Source organism: Mytilus trossulus, chromosome 4 (assembly GCF_036588685.1).
Source record: "Mytilus trossulus isolate FHL-02 chromosome 4, PNRI_Mtr1.1.1.hap1, whole genome shotgun sequence".
Classification (NCBI taxonomy): Eukaryota; Metazoa; Mollusca; class Bivalvia; order Mytilida; family Mytilidae; genus Mytilus; species Mytilus trossulus.
This window is the reverse complement of record NC_086376.1, coordinates 88,940,619-88,964,731: the sequence shown is the minus strand read 5'-3', so window position 1 is coordinate 88,964,731 and position 24,113 is coordinate 88,940,619. Positions and strand designations below refer to the sequence as shown.

General features: G+C 31.3%; 1 protein-coding gene across 1 annotated transcript in view; it reads right to left on the bottom strand.

Annotated features, from left to right (window-relative positions):
• LOC134716247 (potassium/sodium hyperpolarization-activated cyclic nucleotide-gated channel 1-like) overlaps window positions 1-23,905 on the bottom strand; it is a 101,597-nt gene extending 77,692 nt beyond the window's left edge. The window contains exon 1 of the mRNA XM_063579122.1: window positions 23,664-23,905. The gene's annotated coding sequence lies outside the window, so the exon portion shown is untranslated. The remainder of the gene's footprint in view (window positions 1-23,663) is intronic.
• Between the last annotated feature and the right edge of the window lie 208 nt (window positions 23,906-24,113).

Sequence of the window (24,113 nt, the reverse complement as noted above, 5' to 3'; positions counted from 1 at the left end):
GTATTGTAATATACGGATAGCAACAAGGATGATTTAGGCGAAAGTTCAAGGGTTTAATCCATGATATGAAAATTAATATAACGTTTCATGTGTTGCTTTAATTTATAAGAAACAAAGAGGAACCATACGTACACAGTGCATGTTTTTATCATTACCATCCGTTTTGTGTTCAAACACGTCTTGAACTTAAATGTTTTATGAACGATTATTAGTAAATTTTTGTGATAGGAAAATTGGGTATGCGGGCTATATAAATCCGTTGAAATTGTGTACTCCAGACTTCTTAAGAATAGAAAAGTAGCTCATGTACGCGACTAGACTGCAAAATAGGAGCTAGATAAGATACAAGAAGGGGGGGGGGGGGGTTTGCCTTGTAATATAGATACATAATATATATTAAAGGGAAAAACGGACAGAATCAAAGCTTTATGTTTGCCTAATTTTTAAGTAAAGCGATATATTTTGAAAGTTTCTACTCAGAGAGTTTCTTTATCAGTTTATTTTTTGTTAACCGGAAGCGGGATTAACAATCGACGTTCGACGAAAAATCTTTGCAAATCGGAAGGAAGAATAAAAAACTTTTATCCGTTGTCTCGCATATGTTGACCAACCACATAAGCCTAGGATATGCAAAACGACTTGAACATTTAGTTAATTTTCATCTTTTTTTCTTAGCAATATATTACAGATGGTAATTTACTGACAAGAATGTGATTTACTGGCGATTCCCTCAGTTATTTTAGAAAAGTTCAAACAGCTATCACGCCAAAGGGATATAAAATACCTACTTATTAACGACTGATGGATTCATTTGATGTATAGAAACTTCTGAGATAGGATTGTGATATATAGTCTAAATCCAAAATAGAACTTCGATTAATTATATATAAAGAGAAGCACGAGTTACAAATATTTTGATTGGTATGCAAGTTTAAATTTCCTCTACAGATGCTGTTCGCGTGCTTTTTTGTTTGTGCAGCTGTAACCACATTAAAGATAAACTATTAAAGACGCATTAATGTAATTTCAGTTTATTTAAAGAGATCTGCAGTAATTGTTGCGGTTATCAATGTGGTATAGAAATTATATACAAATTTTGTAATACACCTGTACGAACTTCATAATAAAAAAGGCATTTTTTGCTAAATGCAATAAACAAATATGCAATTAATTGCATTTCCAGGTCAGTTTCTTTTGAATAAAATTAATTCTTAATTTCAAATACAAACATAAAACAGATTATTGGAAACATTAAATAAATGATTATTCAGTCAAGGAAATCAACTCACATTTATGATTGTTAGTTTCAGCAATGTCTGAAATGGTAGGTACCGAAGGGACCAACATCCTAATGTTACCACACGACAATTAATTTACGTCTAAATTTGATGCAGGTTTTTCTCCGAATTACTTTTAAAAACCGATAAAGGCAATCCCAGTTTAAGACAGTTCTTCATACAAAACTTACAGAGCCATTTATTGGTGCCAATGAACTCAAGGCAATTTTAGTACGCAAGTACTTGCTGTATGGTATTAATAGACGATGTCCTTCGGATGATTTATGGTGGCTTATAAATGTGTTTCAATCAAATTTCAGATGGCAGTGGTCTTTGCAATTATACCATTTTTGCCATACTCCAAATGATAGTCACTTTTTTTTTTAATCAACGTTATATACTTTAAAAAAACCATTTTTTTGCTAATGAATTAATATGTTTTAAGCTTTAACGTCGTTAATTGTAAAATAGAAGTTACAAAACTTATAAAAATGACCAAACCTGGTGGTTTCTTTTACACTAGCATCTAAGTTTAAACGTACCATTAAATAAGTTTTTACTTGATATACGTGTAATTTCCTTGGGGTGGGTGAGATGGGCGAGGATTAACATTCAGGAAAAAGCCTGCGAACCCTCTCAAAAATCAGAAAAAAAACTATTAGATGTGATGTTTTGAAAGGGGCCATAGTAGGTCCGAGAACACAATTAATTCGTAGTGCATTTCTTTTAGAACATAAATGAAAATAAAAAAAATCCCACCTGCGCTTTCTCAAAGAAACTTTTACAGTGTGTTGTACTACTTTTGGGACAAATTATATCAAATTTATAGAAAACTTCATCGCCTCTAACTCAAAATATGGACAATTTTATGTTTAGGGCGTCTTGAAATCTTTTGAGAGCTTCCGAAGTGCTCATTTTCAACCTTTTTCAGCTGGACCAAATCACTACTTTCCTTTAAAATTCTGGACCCAAATTTTTTAACAGTGTAATTTCATCCCCCTACTTGCAATTTGAGGCATTAAACATGGAGAAATAAATTTGGAAGGGGTATAAAAATTAATGGCAAGTAACCCACTGTCAACACTAGGGACTATGTTTGTCGAACAACGAAAATCAAGGGACGACAATGGTGGTCTCGGACCAGTACGTTTCGATAGATCATGGTCATCACTATTGTTATTTATAAACTGTGTATTCCTTTTACAAAGCAATTGTTTCTGAAATATGCTTTTCATCTGGAACGCTAAAGGTTTCAGAATGCCAAATATGTTAATTAACTTATAGAATAAAAAACTTAAAACCTTAGGGACCTTATCAGAACAGCCATTGCTGTCCAATGTCAACTTATATATATATGCATGTTGCGGGGGCTGTAACCTTCAGACGTAACCATTCAAAACTTAATTATGTATACCCCCCCCAGAGGGACATAGATGTGTCATTGAAAGCAATGAGAAATTGCTGTTTAGAATTTAAAACTTAAAATAAAAGATATTTTGCTATAAATTTTGTCCCATGATGATTTATATTTGCCTTAACTTAAATTAGTTTGGCGAAGACTAACTGTACAATGTTAATAAAATACAAGTTGTCTTTAATTTAGAATTTTTTTAATTAGATTCAGAACAATGTTTTATTTCAAGCAGTATCGTTCCATGTCATCAATTATAAATTGGATTTGCAAAATGAACTGCAGATAGATTTAACTCATGGGGATTTTTGTAATGCAATAGTTTTATTTCAGAAATTTGCAATTACATTCATTGTGACAGCATTGCATATTTGAGTATTGACAGTAATATATAAACTTGCAATCGAGGAATTCGAAGGTTATTTATTTTATCTATACGATTCACCTTTTGACGTCACTGTCAACATAAAATTTTGTAAGAAGAATTTTATTTTATTCCTTATATTGATGATTTTTTTCTCTCACCTATATATACATGATCATATACATCATATAGTAGCCAAATATAATGGTAACACCTTTGCAAAATGCTTGCAACTTCTCATCGAAAATACATATGTGAAATATATTAACGAGTTCATGTTAGCAATGTATAAAACCAACAACAACAAAAAAAATCAAACTCCGTTTATTTATTTTTTCTGAATTATCCATTTAGATTTTACAGATTAAGCAACATCATCCATCAACCTTCTTTTCTATTCCCTTAACAATAAATGAATGATTATTTTAATTACTTCTCTTTCTGTTGTCTTAACATACGAACATGTACTGTTTTAAGGAGCATACTGTGCATTACCAGTGTAAAACAGAACTAACAAAAAATGACACCTAATAAATGTTTAATCGTGTGTTTCCAAAGTTCTCTTTTGGATTCATCATCGTCAGGAAAGTTCAAAACCAAATATAGGGATTAAAAACAAGGGATTAAAAAAAAATCGGGAAAATGTAAAAAGCTATTCGGCCAAAAGTTACATAAAAAATAATGGCAAAATCTCAAAGATCTTTTCTTAAGGGAGCTTTAACTATACTAGTATCGATATTTATAAACCTTAAATTTAAAGAATATCACAAATCATGATAGTACCAAACCACTGACGACCGAGCTGATAATTTTCTTAGGGGGAGTAATGGTACACCAGCATCGGTTTAATACCAGTGATAAACAATCGAAATGGTACTAAGTCTTGATAAATCATATGCGTCCAAAGCGCTTTCCTGTGTTCATTTCCTCAGTAACGCCCAAAACTAAATATCACATTTGTCAATAAAATATGAATGATATCGTATTTAAAACAATCCTATTTCCTAAATTACGACCAAGCATATTCTGGTTAAAATAATGAAATGTAAGGCTCTTACAATGCATGCTGATGATAAAATACATGTTTGCATGTTATTTTCCATTTTTATTTATTCCATTTGTCAACTCGTTAATCTTATAACATCAAATAACTGTCAATAATGAAGTATGAAAGGTTAAGTGTAGAAAGAGTTTCTGACAGATCATAGACGAAAGCTGTCAGTACGTCTCTAAATCAAAGTCTTATAAATCAATTGATCTTTCAAAATGTATTTATCTTAATGATTTGATCTAATTGATACACAATAATTTACCAATGCTGATCAGATCTTATTGAGGTTCATGATATGATTGCGCCAAGGTAAACTACTGGAAAATATCAATCATTTGGGTGGTTATGTAATTAACGCTGTTTATAATTACAGCGTTTTTAAACAAGTTTTTTTTTTGTATGCGTGTACGCTTCATATTGTACTTTAAGTCATGTTATAAAATATTAGGTTTTCTTGAGGTAAATCAAGAGGATTTCTAGTGGGTTTTGTTTCTTTAAAATTACATTAGAAGAGTCGAAACGTTTGAAAGCAAAGCGGTATAATAAGATAATTTATTTTTATATACTAGTAATACATAAAGAAAACCGATTTTTTAATGTACGACAACCCTACCATGTCTTCATTAAAGCGAATAAATTCAGCATGTATTTTGAAGTCAGTATATGTACACTCAAAATTATTCTATATTTTATAAAAAAATATCATCAATGAATTGTTTTTTGGAAGAGGATTGGAACAAACAACCAGTTGGCATCACATATTTGTGATGAACAATTTTATACGATAGGCATAAGCCTAAACTGTTTACCATAGATCATCTTCTGTTCCAGAGAATTATAGAAAAACCGTTGAGAAATTTATTCAAACTAAACTGGTGTTGATCTATTGGTGTCTCATGCCTCCTGGTTAAAACTTTTATTATATTTTGTTAAACTTTTACATATAGATTGTGGATGAAGTAAAACATTATTTTCTCAAAGTTCGATAACAACTATAGTAATGCCATGTTACCATATGCTTGTTTAACTTTTTGTAGTAGAGTCCTGTGATACAAGTATTCAACAGCTTTTCTTTCTGTCTAATATATCATTATATATTATAAAAGGTTAAAAAGGTCATGAAAAAAGTAAAAACACAAAAATAATGACCTCGAGGGAACATTCAAATAGGAAAGACCCTAATCAAATAGCAAAACCAAAAGCTCAAACAAAATTATCGACTGTAAAAGGTAAATGTTAAAAACAGTGATAAAAGCTACCAGGATTATGAGTTTTTTTTACGTCAGCACGTTCCGTCTGCATTATACTTATCAGTTTTACTCGAATCAAGACAGTTGGAAAGCTTTCTTAAATACGAAGCTGAAGTTTAAAACCAGCAATAAAACCTGAAATTTTTCAAAATATATCTGAGGCGGTCTATCCCGAGGGTGTAGTTTCAAAGGAAAAAGTTCATTAAGATGCTTAGCAACGGACTGCGGATTCCAAATGACAACGAAAGACCACTTGGGCTTCTGGTACGGCTAGCTAAAATGACAACGTGCTAACATTGTCATATATCATCATATTCTTTACCGACATTCTTTATATTTGCTTTGTTGTGCGATTTTCCACGTACAAGTACTTAATTAAACATGTCAGACATAAAACTATACATGCACATTACGTTTGTTCACCAATTAATTACATGATGCCGTCTGATGCAACACATAGTTTGATAATTGTTGAGTGCATTTCCTATTATAGTGACAGGCCGTGCTTTATTATTGATTATCAGACTGGAATCTCTGATGGATTTTACCATGTGTAGGTCTTTTACTTATTACACGTTCTACTTTGGAAGTTTTGCTCTGAGTAGGCTGATTTTTTTACAAGTTTATATTGCTTACAGATTTCGAAGTGTTGCAGTAACAAAGGACTATAATGATTACGTTTTTCAAAGATCTTCAGGTATTTCAATAGTTAATATAAACAATAACAAACAATTCATGTTTTTTATGAATACAAAAACAATGCAAGCTTTAAATAATCAAATTGATCGATAAAATATACCTTAGAAATGCCAGTCTGTAAATACAGCTTGCTGTCATGAAATCTCACAAAGAAGAAGCCTATAACTCACTACTCCAATAACTAACAGCTAATTATGCAATGTTCATTTTTCATGGATATACAGCAACTCTGATTTTCAATTACAGAAAAAATAATTTATAAGACATGCGAAAAGATTGTTTGATATGAATCTATGTCAATACATGTGGTGGGTAGGAGTTCTAAGACAGCTGTTTCCATAAACACACAAATATACATGTATCTCCAACATGAATTAGATTCGTGATCAGGATAGTTCGATGATTATAACTAATCTATTGACAATTCCTGTGGTTAATATTTACATCATTTCCAAAACATATTGTGTTTGTTCTAGTCTATATTGTTATAAAACTTTGAAATTAATAAATAATGTTTACGTACCGGATGAAAGTACCATTGATTAGAATCGACAATGAATATGAATAAAAAGATAAAAATGTCTATACAAGTCGTTATTTAACTTGTCAGGTATGTGTATAGGTATTATTCGGTTAATAGCAATGCAACTGTACCTAATATGGAGTATATCTATCAGTCTCCGTTATTTTGGCACCTCTCCAGAATTTTCAAAAGTTTTATAGAATGCTTTGTTCGTAGTCGTGTTTGACTGAGCAGGTACAAATAATTTCAATTATGTTGTGATCAATCGACCATTTTCCTCAAAAGGTGTCACACATCTACCATTTCACACAAAAATATCGTGAACAAGGATATCAAAATAGTTCAAATTGCATAGTACTCTCTTGAAAAAAATATATGACAAAGGTGAAATTGAATATGTCATTCTGACATTTTGCGTGTAATGACATTTGAAAGTCACATATATAGGCTAATCGGTATGCAGTAATTTTTTTATGCGTTGCAATCTGTACAGTTTGTTCTGAATTCTTTATTGCTGTTCGTGATTTTGTTTCTTTTATTTTTTAACACTAAACAATATGTTATACACTTATGTACAGTTTAACTATAAAACAAAACTGTACGAGTTTATATTGTATCAAAGTTTTTTTCCACATGACATGATGGACATCATTGACGGTTACAACTGGTGATAAAGAACTCTGAATGAACCCTTCTTGGGCAATTAGGTCCCCACAAACAAAATGTTGTGTTAACTCACTATTTCGTGTTCTGTGTGGTATTGCGTGGAGTGTTGTTTATGTTTTAGTTTTATTGACTTTTTGTTATGTAGTCCAGTCAATCTAGCACAAATTTGACCCTAACCCGAAAGTAAATGCAACAGAAGATTTTTAAGTTTTAATCTTTGGCATTATACCCCAAATATACACAGTAAAAAGTCCCTTAAAATCTAACTTGAGGAAGACTAAAAAAATCACCATTTAAAATTCCTATGGAGATTTGCATTGAAAAGAGAGATAACTCTTGCAAAAAAGGCAGAGTTATCAATAAAAATTTGATACAAAATTATAACTCTATCGCTTCTATTCTTCAGAATGTATTGATTCTTGATTTTTTAGCGGTCTTTAGAGTATAAATAAACTCATCATAGATACCAGGACTAAATTTTGTATATATGCCAGACGCGCGTAACAAACAACTCATAAGGTGTTTTCATATCTTTTATAAAGCTATAATCTGGATTTCGTAAGTCATTAGTTGACCAGATTTTTGAATTTTTCAACATGTCAATTTAAAGAATCTCAAATATCTATAATACTAAAACTACGAGGTCCAATTTGTCAGCCGTCATCACGTGAAAACGACGAATCAAAGAATTTAACTTTATATACAACTTATATAGTACAAAGGTGTAGATTAAAAATTACACCACTCCAGGCCCTTTTGTTTTCTACTTAATTAATATTGCCAATAATTAAGAAGTTCCGGGTCGAGTCCGATACCGATACCAATAGTATATTCACCTGTTATCTCTTACCTTATCTGTACATTTCGCATCTGACAGGGGCACAACCAAACGGTGTATTTAGGACTATGCTATTTACACGGGTCATAATCACAGGATTGACACTACTAAATTCTATCAACCATTGTCAAATTGTTACCTATTGTAGTATTTTATAAATCAGTAAGACTTTCTAAGATAACAAAACGAATACTAATCACAGTTCCAGTTCGACGGGTTCAAACAGAAAGATTCAGCCACTGACCCACGGTATCACGGATGAGTTCTAGTCCTAAAAATAATTAAACATGTATTCTTTTTTTTTGTGGTTTAAAGTATCTTTAGATTAGTAAGTTGCTGAAAAAATATAATATACAGATATAAACAATACCAAATTTACTCATTATTTTTTCAACATGGTCTCCAAGCTTCAAATTTGCAATTTCTTTATGAAAAATGCATGAAAAATATAAAACTACCCACAACAACACTTCGGGTTTGTACATTTCATGACCAGACGATTATATAGTTTAGACAAATACAAACTTATAACCCCATCAAAGTGTCATACTTTACATAAATTTCAAGAAAAACAATCAAAAACTTACCAAAAAAGACTCATTTTTGCAAGAGTTATCTCCCCTTCCAACGTTAGTTTCCCTAGGAAATTAAAAATGCTGATTTTGAGTTTTCCTTAAGTTATATTTTATGGGACTTTTTTCTGTGTATATGAAGGGCATAATGCTATAGATTAGAACTAAACATTTTCTGTTGCAATTAGTTTGAGGTTAAATCTTAGTTTGACTGGACTAATGGTGTTGTCCGTTTATCTCCTTTTTGTCTTATGCTTTAAGATTGGGTCTCTCGAATCTTTTTGATCACAAATGGGTAAAAATATTCACCAGCAAGTTCAAATTTCTAATCGTTTGAGTTTAGGATCAATAACAAAAATTAGACTCATTTCCATAAATTTATGGGTTCCCCTTAAACTTAAATTTTGAAAAAATCATATATTAACGGTAACTAATAGTTAAAAAAAACTAATCAAAGATCAAGCAACCGATACCTATTTTTGAAAATGATACGTATTATGTAAGAATTTCCATACAAGAGTTCATCAACAATAAATGTCGGAACGATCAATCCGCAGAACACCGACAAGAAACTACTGTAAAACAATCACTAAATTCATCATGATGACAAATGGCCAAATTAAAAACGTAAAATAAACATGAACTGACCAAAAAAATAACAACCTGATTAGATAATATAGATTGTTAGCTGAGATTTCAATGTAACACTGCTTAGAATTTCTGTCCGTTCCTCAAGAGCATTAATCAAGGCGAGACAAGGAGACGAATGAATTAGAATCGTTTTAGACAGAAATTATGAACTCTTTTTATAGTTGATCTGAATCATTAACAAGGAGACTGGAATCGATATCAAAGGCAATTTCAATGACCATTTAGATTTAGCTTTTCATTCTTGAATGAACTAAACTGTCTTTTACGCACGTTATTAAAGAAGTAGAGTTGGCAAGATTAGCATAATAACAATATGATATTAGCATGTATTCACTGCACAACCAGGGTAATATATGACGGTAGTCCTGTTCCTTAAAAAAAAATATGTGGAATTATTGCAACAAAAGTTCAACAAAAATACCGAACTTGAAGGTAAATTCGAAAAGGAGGAATTCCATAAAACCTAACAAAATCAAACGTTAGACAATATCAATCAAATGAACGAATTGAAAAAAACCGTTATATTACTGAATAAAAACTTATTTTGTATCTAGCTACACCTTGCATTTGTAACTACACAAAAACAAATTTGCAATACGTCACATTCGACTCGCACAAATTTTGTCAGTTGTCAATGTCACACAATATGTTTAAACTCTAAAGCATGCAATTCTTTTCCTTACATACATTGTTTGAGGGATAATGTTGGTCAACATAATAACTTTAAGGATAAACTCATCACAAATATTAGGATTAAAATTTTGTATTTGGAAACTAATTTTTCATTCAAAGAGTGTTTTTTTTAAATGAGTATTTCATACGAAAGTTTTTTTTTTTTTGAAATTTTCACATAGAATGTTGTGTTAAAGTCGAAAGGTCTCTATCGGATTCAGTTTGAATTTAATTTTATAATTTACATATATATATTTAATCTCTTCACAGTCCTATCATTTTCGTTACAAAATAACAAAAAAGGAAAAACTTAAACAATCTCTGTCAGCCTAAAATGTTGCCGAATAACAATAAAAATGTAATTTAAATTTATCTGGCTTGCCAAGCGGTAACCAATGGTATAAAATACCAGGAGTTCTTTTGGAATATTCTTCTGATAATATTCTGGAAAATGTTGCTTTGAAAGAAAAATCAATATGCATGTAAAGACATTGCAAGAGCATTGAACTGTTATGAAATGTTGGTAATTATTGTACTAAAAATAACGTTTGATAAAAGTCTTAAACATTTAATATAATTAGGATATAGCATCAATACTAATGCTTTTTATCAATCGGTATAAAAACAAAAAGATATAAATTCGCGCAATATATCATCTGAATAAAATGATAATACATGCATTAATGAAAACAACATTAATATTTGAGGCAAACGATTTTTGAATTAGCTAAAGATACCTATGTAAAAAATACACTTTAACATTGAGATATTAAGAGAATATCAAATTAAAAAGATGTGGTGTTGTTCATAAAAAAAGGAAAATCACAAAAATACTGAACTTCGTTGAAAATTCAAAACAATATACAACAAACCGACCAAAGAACAGAAAACAGCACAACGTCACTAATATGTCTTCAACGCAGACAGTTAAATGAAAAAATACTGAACGGAAAGTCCCTTATCAATTGGCAAAATCAAAAGCTCAAACACATCAAAGGGATGGACATTAACTGTCCTTGCTTATTGCTTGACACGCAGTACAGTACTTTAATAATTTTGGGGTGAAATGTAAACTACTAGATGTCTCGCTTTTGTTTAATAGTTTAATATTTAAATAGTTCCACAATTACAGAAAAAAAACAATAAACAAATTGAAGTAATTGTCATTGAACCTTAGTTATATAATTATAACGATAAATAGAACTATTAAAAAAATTGCTAAAATCATAAAAGAGAGGAACATTACAATTTATACATTTTGAGTGCCCGAAGCGATTTATGGATTATCCTTTATCAAGTCCAAAATTATGAATGCAGGATATATAAGACATATAGGAACCTTTAATTAATAGCCAAATCTATATAAGCGAGGTCAAGTTTGACACACAAAACTTTAACAAAGCTAGCGCTGTGGATTACATTTGAAGCATACAGCTACATTTAACAAAACCTTTATGAACATTTGGTCCTGGTCACTCCATAACTGCATTCTTTATATGGAATTTTTAACTTTTCTTATTCGAGCAATACTGATGAGTCATTTTCTACATTTAGAAATGCTTGTACCAAGTCAGGAATATGACAGTTGTTTTCCATTCGTTTGATGTGTTTTATCATTTGATTTTGCCAGTTGATAAGGGACTTTCCGTTTTGAATTTTCCTCGGATTTTACTTTTTTTAAGGCCAAAATGGCATCTGGTCTACAAAATGTTAAGCCTGGTGTTTATTTTGAGATTATTTAAAGGTCTTGATTCGCAAGTGTTTCACTGTGATACTTGTTTCATCAAAGGCAAATTAATAAGAAAAAATGTCGCGCCAAACCGACCTCATATTTGTAAATCCTTTCCCCGACCAAATGTGACACAAAAGTTAATAGTTCACTTTTTGGAACAACAAAATAATCGTTTCATAATTTATACTGTTCGAATGCATATGACCGCATGTGTATATTGATGGTAAATAAACCTTATCAAAGATACCAGGATTTAAATGTGTATGCCAGACGTTTTTATCATAAACTTAAGAGCCATTGCTGATGTTCAAATTAAAATAGTGAAGTCAAAGTATAATTGTGTTTTCAGTCTAGTGAGTGAATGAACGGTTTATCATCGTGCAACTTGAATATATTCAGCTTATACTTTTTGCATTACAAAACACAAAAGTCTCAAACGATTGGGTATAAACTTTGAATATCTATGCTTTTATAAAAAAATAAATCCTTGTTGATGTTTTTTTTTAGGTTTTGTCTTATGGAATCATCAATGGAGAAATTCCCATTTAACGTTATATATAGTGTACATTTTGTATATAAATTTTAATAACTGGTTTCATATGAAATACATATAGATTATTTGGCGTAAAACTGGTAAAACAAATTTCTTGTTCCATTAGCATCACACGTATTCGTTATAAACAAGAAAATGTTGATTGAAGTAAAGTTTTGAATTGCGTCACAGAAGAGAGGCGGACGATATCAAAGGATATTCGAACTCACAAATCGAAAAAAAAAATAACGCAATGGCAGAAATAAAAGCGACTTAAAGACAAAGAGTCTACAAAACAAAATCAGGTGTGCTATTCTACAGAATGGTAAGCAGATCCATATCTACACATGAACCAGCCGTCTTCTTCTTATATAAGTGCAAATAAAGTGTTTTCTTGTTCGATTGTGTCACAGTCGATGAAAAGAAGTCGCGATTGAGTATAGTTACGACAATAAGATAAAATTGAGAATGGAAATGGGGAATGTATCAAAGAGACAACAACCGGACCATAGAAAAAACCAACAGCAGAAGGTCATCAACAGGTCTTCAATGTAACGAGTAATTCCCGCACACGGCACGGAGGCGTCCTTCAGCTGGCCCCTAAATAAATATATACTAGTTCAGTGATAACGAACGCCATACTAATTTCCAAATTGTACACAAAAAACTAAAATAAAAATAATACAAGACTAACAAAGACCAGAGGCTCCTGACTTGGGACAGGCGCAAAAATGCGGCGGGGTTAAACATGTTTATGAGATCTCAACAATCTATGTTTATGAGAACATGTATGTCGTCATCTGTGGAATATACATTCCGTAACGTTCAATCAGCTGTATCTTTATGGTGTCGTAAATATGTCAGAATGATGACGACAACTTTACCCCTTTGCAATCTTCATAAGTTCAATTTAAACAGCAACCCTAGGGCCTTCATTCAGATAAATCACAATAAGAAATAAAACTTCAAGAATACTGTATCGACTGTAAGATACATACTTCATATACAGGCGCTGCTGGATTATTGCTACATAGAAATGGAAAGTTTACAAACTGGATGCTGAAATCATCTCTTTCGTAGTAAAGCTTTGATCTTAACCGACCATTTTTGTCAATTTCTAAATGTAAATCAGTATTAGAAAATGTCTGTATACATGGTGTCCATTATTTCATGATCAATTCGAAAGAGGCGTTCAACACGACTCGGGTAAAAGTAAAGATAGGTATATAAGAATGAAGATTTAGTCAAATGGAATTTTTTACTGAAATAGTAACACTGAAATCCTTTTGTTTTAATTCATTATTGCATCACACTGACAAATGTTAATTAGAAGTGACTTTGTGTGCACCATATTTTAAATATTGTAATCATGTCAGATAAATACCTTATAATAATTCATTCTTTAAATTGAAAGAGCACTATAAATGTCAAGCGTTCGAAGTTTGATTTATATCACCTTGCATAAAACTCATACCAGAACAGTTTGAGAGCAAAGGTAATTCAGCATTGTTTAAAACCAGTGTACTGAACTTAATCATGGTTGTTATTCTTGTAGTTCATTCAATTATGTATTAACAAAAGACAAAGCTTCGTATATATGCATCCATAATGACACAACACACATAGTGTACTGAACTTTATCAAGATAAGCCGTCAATAACTGTGTTAAATACAAAGCTGTAACTGTACTCTGCAAAATTTATCAGAAGACTTCATAATTCTATTTTGGTCGATAACACAGATATGTTTGTTATGTTTGTTTTCGATATGTTTGGCTTCTTTGTATTTCTATATACTTCTTGCAGGTTAAGATAATCACATGTAATGAAACTTTGTGCAGTTATATCTATTTATAAGTGATGTAAGTTGTGCAATTTACCATGTCTGTATTTGCCTTGCGTTGCACAAAATGCAAGGATATTTACTTAACCTTATACAAATAGATGTGGCGTGATTGCCAATGAGACAACCTTCCGCATGAGACCATATTACAGAGGAATTAGCAACTCTAGGTCCCCTTACAGACTTCAAAAAGTCTGGATGTGCGGTAATATCCAGTAAATTTTCAATCGATTCTTAAAAAGAGAAGTTTAAAACCTTTGATAAATAGTTCCAAAGCGATACTTTTTTCTTTAAATTGCCAACCTGCAGATCACGATTTTTTTTCTGATACTTTAAACGCAGAGATTTTTTATGTCAACAATCTCCCATTCAAATGGTCAACAATTTCACATCTAAATGATCACAATCTAAATAATAACTGTCAATTTGAATAATGAAAATACATTATATTCTTGTTGATACAATTTATATAATGTATGGATCTGGCATTTAGTCGAAGACCATGCGTTGGACTATGTCATTTCGTCTCTGATGTAGAGATGTCTCATCGACAGTCTCATCAAATTCTATTGCTCTTTATTCAAAATACAATACGAAAAATGGTATTCTACGCTGGCACAATACAATGCCAAACGATGAACACTTTTAACATCTTGTTTGCACCTTTCAATTATCTAATTTTAAAGGTACGTTCAGTCAACCTTCATTTTCATTCACCTAGAAATTTATTAACATAACATGATTCATGTCTCCTGATTGTTTTAGTTGACATTTCCATTAATGTTAAAGTAACTTGTTTTCTCCAAAACTGCAAAACAAAACCACTCTGAAATGACGCATTTAAGGAGATGTCAGAACAAAGAGACACTGCTTTACCAGAGGATTGATAGTTTGAATGATAAAACTATTCCTGTGCATATATGATGACTTCAAGAGATATATCGATCAAAAGTCGGATGATCTTTAATTCTTAATGCTAGAATTAGAATAATAAAATTACCACGTTTATATATAGACAGACAGTTAGACGCGAAGAAGTCTAATTTGTTTTAATTACAAAAGATAAAGACGATTTTGTCCCGAAGGAACACTGTAAACCCGACTTGGGTCTAGATCAGATAACCACCTTGTAAACTAGCACGTTAAAACTCCGTTAAGCAAAACAACATTATAAAAATAAGACGATTGCCAATGAAATAATGATTCACTAGAGTCACGATGACGTGGATGTTAACAACGACAATGTTTTACAATGATCAAAACCCATACCGTAATAATAGTCATCTATGAAAGGTTCAACATGACATAATGCGAACCATTTCAAACGAGAAAAACCCATACCGTAATAATATATATACAGTCATCTATGAAAGGCTCGACATGACATAATGCGAACCATTTCAAACGAGAAAAACCCAAAGGTTTAATTACAAAGCATAGATCAAATAACAAGTATGGCAGACAGCAGGCTCAAGACTTTTGATTTGCACATTGAAAGTGAAGTGGGGTCAAACATGTAGCGCCATTAAGGTTGCAACTTCAGAATCAAGGTTGACCTAGACGCTTTTGGTTGTTCAGCATGTTAAGGACCATTTATGCTTTCAAATGTTTTATATTTATGGCTTTTAAGACTTGATCTTATGGTACAAGCATAATATAAACAGAAGAAGATATGGAATACGCATCAATGGGATAACAATCTAACGATGACTAAAACCAAAAAATTTCGTGATGACACTACAATTCTTCATTAAACGAGGTATATAAAACATATTCAGTTATAAACACACAGGACGCAATATGTTAATGAAGTAAGCAAATATGAAGTGGACAAACAAAGAAACAGTAAAGAACATATATTTACAATAAAAAGGACAGGAACAAATCTAATCCTTCTGATGTGTCCTTTTAAGACGGGTTCTTGTACTTCCTGAAAGATTTCATACACTTATGGCATTAATATAGTACATGGTGGCTCGATCGAGTACAATGTCTGAAAACTGTACAGCACTACATTACAATAACAGAAAAAGGCATATTGGCTTTGATTAGCGACTACATAAATCTCCCCAAATTATCACCCACAACAATGAGAAATAATAGTATTCCATAAGTACTAAAGAGGAAAATAAAGAGTTATAGGACAATCCCTTAACTTGTTAACTTGATAAAAAATGTATCCGTTAACAGCTTAGTGCGAAACTGTACTTTAAGCCGAATTCCTATTTGTTGAAGAATCAGATTTCTACAACAAGTTAATATCTGTTAAAGGGATGCAATTAAGTAATTTTTATTGTCAATTTTTTGATGAAGAATTAAAAATAGTATGTTACTTAACATTGCAGAACAATAAATTAGAAAAGAATATGTGAATTCAGTGGCCTATATACTCATAATTTTAATCGAATTGAAATCGTCACCTGATATCCAATTGAAACTGAAAATAATTAGAAAGTTGTTTTTCTCAGCAAGTAACATTGCATTGAACAAATATCTTCCTAGTAGTCATTTTATACAACGTCGATAGATCGTTCTACAGCAACAGATTCAATTAAGAAAAAGACGAATCTCCTTGTCTATTAAAATTGGAAAAATCTATAACCGCACCTTTTTTGCGTTGTGACTATTTTTGGACTCCTGATAGATATTTCCTGTTGATGCAGATGTGTTAATTATTAATCAATATTGATTCTGAAATAAACTACAACGAATTTACACTTAAGCTGCATCTTACTGGATATTTACACTGCAAAACGGCATGAGATTTCGTAATGCGATACAATATTGCGAAGGAGAGCAGTAGAAAATGTCGTATCGATGTAACTAAAGACTGATTATAATGATGATTGTTATGGTCAGTTACTGTAGTTTAAAACGATCGCTGTTGGTGGTACTTTGATACTGGCATGGTAATACGAATGGTATAATATCAAAACTTGTTTTTGCAATTTTGAAATGCTTTAAATTAAGAAATACATCTCCCTCATGAAAAATTCTTATTCCTTGCCCTACTTGGTTCCACGTTTTGTACTGTTTGGTTTTTATCGGCTTTTCAATTTTTATGTGGTACAATGTATTTGATTTTCAAATATTTTTCGCATCAAAGCGCGCATTGTCAAAATGCGCAGAACATGTATGTACACATGTATGAATGATTATAGATTTCCCTTGCATAGTCTTTCAGTGTCATTTAAAAATTGAAAATCAATTATGAACTCAAACCACAATTTACAAAAACAGTTACTATCAAAGTTTTACAACTATACTATTCGAGTTCGCATTTCAAAAAATGGTAAAACTTGCTTCTGTTTTATGTGACAATGAATTCTTTATTAGTTATAAATGTAAATATAAGTGCTAACAGATCAGACAGCAAGTTAACCGTCCTGTTATTTATTTGGTTAGCTATAGCTATTGTTACTCTTTCAAGGGATATAAAACAAATGTTAACTTGATTTTATGGTTAAACCTAGCAAACATAACAACCTGAACTTTCTTTCTTGTTCCTTGTTTACACTCAAGTTTATGTTCAGCACAAACATTTCGAAACAAATAACACACAAAGAGTTCATAGAAATAAAACAGTTTTTCTTTTTTCGGTGATGTGTCTATGCTAATATACATACACGCACTTAACTGATAATGAGACAATAAAAACCTAAGCCCACTACTCTGAAAAGCCAAAACCTCATATGGTCATGTATGCCAAGGGGAGTTTTAGTATATTAAATGTATAACAGCAAACACAAAAATCATATACTGGTACTATCATGACTTACAGAAATAATGTATCATTTAAATAATGCCATAAAATAGAACACTGGATATAATATTCGGTGAATGACACCATTTGGAAAACAAAGTTGGTCAACAGTTGTTCTAAATCAACATCGGATCTAAGCCAACAGCAGTAAAACATTGCATATGATTTGCAGACACACTCGAGCTTTTTTATTTTTAAATGCGATATATCTATGAAAATTATTATTTCCGAAAAGAGGTAAGTAAAAATATAGTAGAAGAATGAAAATATTAAAAATCGATGTAAATCGTCAGAGACGTCAATAATGATACTTTCGTTCTTATTCTAAGGTATAAAAAAGAAATCATGCTATTTCTTTAATGAATACAACATTTCTTGGGTATGTTTCTGTTCGAACATTATATTTCGCTTCTTATATCTCATTTACAATTATTATATAAAACTTGAATGTTACAATAACTGATTGATCTTTACATTTGCAGTATTTTTTTGTGCAGGTGTTTTATCTTCCGTCTTTTTCTTTTAGAAGCTGTGCTGTCTGTTGTATTGTTACTTGGAACGATCATAAATTAGGATTGCTGCTGTGGTTACTCCCTAAAATTTATAACTTTGATTCACAAGACAGGTGCTAGAAAAAGTATTTTATTAATGTTATTCCTTAAATTTTTGTAATCATTCTTTTCCAATTATATTGTACGCCGATGATTAGATAGAAGGATTTAGTTGAAGTTCATGACATTCTGGAATAATTATATATCTCAGATAAAAAATAATGTCTGGCTAGGTTCCAAGAAAGGGATTACCCGTATATTACAAATCATTTCTTGATTTCCTATGAATTGTCAACATGATTTTGATTAGAGTCGAATGTAGACGAATGCCATGTCTAGTCATAAGCGTGGTACAGTATCTTTGATGAGTTTTTTTTGGTTAACTTATTGTACTATATGTGTACTGTATTCAACAAGTTGAATCTAGCCTTATATATGAGTGAAGTGCCGTTTTTGTCGTTGAGTAAACATGTTAATTTAGGCCAATTGGATGCGATAAAATTCTGAGAATGTTTGGAAACAATTTAATATTAAGTAAACAAGTTTTTTGTCAATTATTGGCGTTTAAATGTTCTTGTATGAGCATTCCCATGAAGTAAATCCCACCCCAAGGGTATCATCAACTTACTAGTTAGTGCTTAAGCGCTGTTTTATAAATCGTGATCTCTTTTAAATTCTAAGGTCATACATGTAGCTTGAGTAATTATCAAGACCTAAGGTTCCAACACGCGTAAAGACACAGTTGACTTAAATGAGATTTGGACATTATTTTTACGTCATTTAATCATAATTAAAAGCTCTTTGAGTATACATTCTTTTTCACTTTTTGGAGTTTAAGAGTTTCTGTTGGATTTAATCCAGAAAAGTGCTTCGGACTCATCAAATTTAAAAGTGTTATTTTCAAAAGTTTGCTAACCAACGGTAACCAAACTAGCGATAAAATAATCCGTCATTATAAGTCATTGGAGGGGCAAGTGGTCGACAGAATGTTCTTTATTGCCATCGATTGGTATGATTATATAACTTTTTATAGTATATATTGATTATGCTTCTGCTATATATACATTTGTATATCGAGATAAGAAATATAATTAAATGACGTCTTCTTGGAGGTCTGCAACTTTTTATTATCAGTTAAATAAAATATTGAATTGTTAATATGAAAGCAAACATAGGCTGTTTAAAACAGTATTAATACTAATTGAAATTCATCGTTACATGTTTTTGTTGAATATTATCTTCAGTTCTTGGTGGGTGGGGACTGCTCAAACTGTCAATTACTGGGAGTTATATAATTTCAGTAATTAAATCTAAAACACATTGTCAGGATAAAACATATAGCTAAATTGCCTTGGTCTTATTTTTATTCTACAGAAAGCTACTTTACCCAATTTCTGATAAGACTTTAAAATGGCAGTGGGTGTTACTTCAAAACTGTCCTTCTTATCTATTCATCAAGTCAACCAGCCAACGAATTGATAAAATTAAAAGTAACTAAAATTAACAGTTATTTGCAAGATGCAAAGGTGGACGTTCATAAGCTTTTGATTTTCACTTGTTTATCTTCTTTTTTTTTGCTGCAACATACGTATCCAATCAGACCGGATTCTACTGTGTTGTACAACGATTGTATCCAAAGGAACGTTTCCTGTTTTACATTTGTCGCGCGGACTTTTGAGAACGCGTAGACAAGCTTATTACTTAAAAGTAAAATCACAAAAATACCGAGCTATTAGAAAAATTAAAAACGGAAAGTCACAGGATTCATACTGTAGACTACCTTATTTATATTTTAATAAACGGACACTTTTCTGCTCGTAAAAAGAAAAAAAAAGCGTCACGGCTAATGCATTCTTTTTAACATTGCACAGACATGGACTATTTTCCAAGATTTTAGAAATTCAATAATTGAAATAATCTTAACGTTTGAAGAAAAAAAAAAAACCCAAATACACCAGGGTTTATGTATGTAGCAGACTTTATTTTTGCTCGACAAAATACAAAAAAAAAGATTGTTCTTTTTATGGAGATGCACCACAAGTTGTTAAGCCAAGTAATCTCGTTTTTATGCGCCACTGAATTTCAATGAACAAATTAAAAAAACTTTGGCTACACAATTAAAAAATATTAATAAAACCATTCACCCTCAACACTGGAAGACGGTAATTGTTCAGCTACTAAAGTTCCTAAGATAAAGTTGAGAAGGAAACGGGGTATGCGCCAAAGAGACAACTACCCGCCCAAATGCCAGAAAATAGTAAAAAGCCACCAATGAGACTTGTTAATGACAGTATGATACATTATCATACATTTAGTATGTCACAAACATGTACATGCAGATTACGTAGTCAGTTTAAAGCACTATACAAGTTTGTTCAAATCAAATTTGCATCTTATAAAACGCTGACTTATGTAACGTATTAAAATGTACATGTTGTTGGATCGTAATTGACAAGTACTTTTATAGTCAACTACTGAAATCTTAATTATGGTAAAATTATTCTCACATGCTCGGTTTCGATATGATGTTTTAGGTGAAGCAGTCTTGACCATACCTTTCGCTTATTTTTTCTCTAAAACTCGAAGCGACATTCCTTCAGATCAATTTTAACAGATTTTATTTTTCATGTCAAGATTTTCAAAAAAAGTATGATAAATGATTTAAAATTTTAGAAAATGTTAGCCTATAATTGTACACCCTTAACCTTCGTCTATAATCAACTAATCTTTTCACAAACAAATGAATAATAAAATTTGAGTTCCAAACAGAAATTTTCCCCACTCTGCAGTCATAATTGTAGATCTAGTAATCGCAAGATGTCTGTTACGAGTGAGTGGACTGTTAGCCTCATGGATAGTGGCAGTTCATCGATAATCGCATGGTTTAGAAACTTTGATATTTATATTGGACGGTGATTAATTTCAAACTGCTTGTTAATATCGATTAATGGGAACTGATGGATAAACAAATTGGAAGTAAGCCACAACATCAATATCATTATAGGCCGCAATTGTTTATTGTTTTTGTTGCTCTACTTGATACTAGAAGTAAAAAAAACTTCATTTTATTGCAAGCAGGGGAATAATTATTTAGTTGAACATTTAAATATCCGTTTATATACGTAAAAGTATGTAAAACTAAAAGAAAAGCATGAGTGTTCTTCGTGTAAAAAATGTAATATTATAAATAAGAAGACATGCCATGATTACCAATAAGACAATTCTGTATCCAAGTCACGACGTATAAAAAAGTTAACAATTATAGTTCAAAGAACGGCCTTTAACACGGAGCTGTAACACATACCGAACAGCAAGCTACAAAGGGTTCCAAATGACTAGAGTAAAACAACACAGTGGATTCAATAAGTCAGTAATACTTTAGGACGTTTCAAACTAAAAACAAAAGCATAATTGATATAATTATGATCTGCACATGTAGGTGTATTTCCCCTGTTTTAAATGAAAACGAATAAAATGGCAAGAGATATAGATAAACATATAAACCAATGTGCGTTTTCAATTAACAGTTTTCGTATAAATACGAATAGTTGTTGCTCAAGCTTTAAATTTTTACAACGTTTAGGTGAGTTGTTTTTATTCTGTTATTTTAAATCTTTTGTCATGGTGTACCGTGTTGTTTGTTTTAACTGGTCTTGTGATTATCTTTTTGTTACCTCAACTCGATAAATTCAGATCCTTCAATAATCCACCCTACCTCTCCTTGTAGCCATCGTAAAGCAGCAAATTAAAACGACTTAACTATTCTGGTTGTTGTAAAAACATTGATATATTCCCTCTCTTTCATGTAGACTAATAGCAATGATAGTATGCTGATTAAACTTTACTACGATTACAGAAACCATTGTTCTTTGTTGTCTGCTATTGACTTTCAAAAATAGATCAACAGTGACCTTCAAAATAGCGTTGACCTTCACAATAGACTTTATGTTCTCTTCTTTTAATAAACAAAGTATATACATTTACCTTTGCTATATTGATATCCAATTAAACGTATATATAAATATCGTATCTGCTATCAAGAAAATTCTCTATTTAATATCTTCTGTGAAACAACACAAGCACAGGCAGCTGTGTACATAGTAATGTTCTCTAAATATTAATGCAAAATAGACAGGAGGTCGTGCAAATAAATATTGAAATAATAGAAATGCCATTTTTTTATATTTAGGCGAGACGTAAAAATGTTGCTACGTCATATGCACTACCTTTTGCTTTGTAACTTATTGATATTGAAATGCATTAAAATGTGTTTTCTTCAAACAAGAAATCATGACCATGACCAAACGTATTAACACGTGATCTTTCATATTTACATCTGACAGAGTTCAACCGTAATTGGGAGTATGTGCAAAAATGCATGCACCAGTCATATTAAGGTTACTTAATAAAATTGAGAATGGAAATGGGGAATGTGTCAAAGAGACAACAACACGACCATATAAAAAACAACAACTACAGGTCTTCAATGTAGCGAGAAATTCACGTAACAATGAAATATGACCACCAAAAATATACCATCTTCAATCAGCTGATTAAAAGAACTACTATTATCTACTGTCTGGAAATAAACTACGATGAATAGATAAGTCACTTATTATACCTCCTCCCCTTCTCTGACTGGAATCGTTCTAGAAAACACTAGTTTTCTATAATTCGTATTACGTCAACGTATTTCTACATGGTCATGAATAATAACAATGGTGGCTCATGTAAGTAATAAACGTCAATATATCATAATGTAAGTACTAAAGACTGGCACTGTCCATATTAATTGGAACTAATCGAGTCTACCATGGATTTGCTTTCTGTCTCCGATAATTGGTGACATTTGAAGAAAGATAAATGTAACAGAGGTTCTGACTTTGGGTTAAATCAAGAAATAAAAGAAATATCATATTAATAGTTGTCACACAGTGAACATTTCTTGATTTTTGTTTGGCAACAGGTTGATGTTTGTATATATAAAGGGGGATATATTTATACAACTTTTGGGTAGAACATTCACATAAACGAAATTGCAATTTTGAATAAGTCTCATATCATTTTCAGTCTTGCACATATATTCTTCAATAATAACCATTTTAATACTATTTATTTATTTACATTGTTGCAACTTTTTTGAAGCATACCATTTGCTATACAAAAAAATCATACTGCAATCATTAGAAAAGCTAGCATGTTATATATAAAACTATCGGAAACTTCAACGATCTCTAATTAAAATCAAGTATACAAATTAATCATTTACCTTAATTAATAGTTGATATCTCACATTATTCCTATGGTCGCTATGTTACAATTGAACACCATAATATTTGTATATCTGTTTTTCTTCCAACTTTATTTTGAATAGAAACACACATCGTTGTTTGATTATCCTTTTCAATATATTGATAAATCCTCAGTATCTACGGCAAATAGTTCAATTTGTGTAAAATAGCAGTGTTGCCAATACTCAAAACATTCTCTCTATTTGTAATCATCGAGAACATCCCTTTAGCATCGAAAGAAAAATGTAGACATCAATTAAGAAATGCAAACAGTGATTGATCAAGATATTATAGGTTATTGATCAGAAATGATACTTCTGTAATCACATCTATTCCTGCTTATATATGCTATCTTTAATAATCTTGAGAAGAATAGATTTTTAACGATATTTACATTCCGCTACCATGCTGCTTGCTAGCTTCATTTT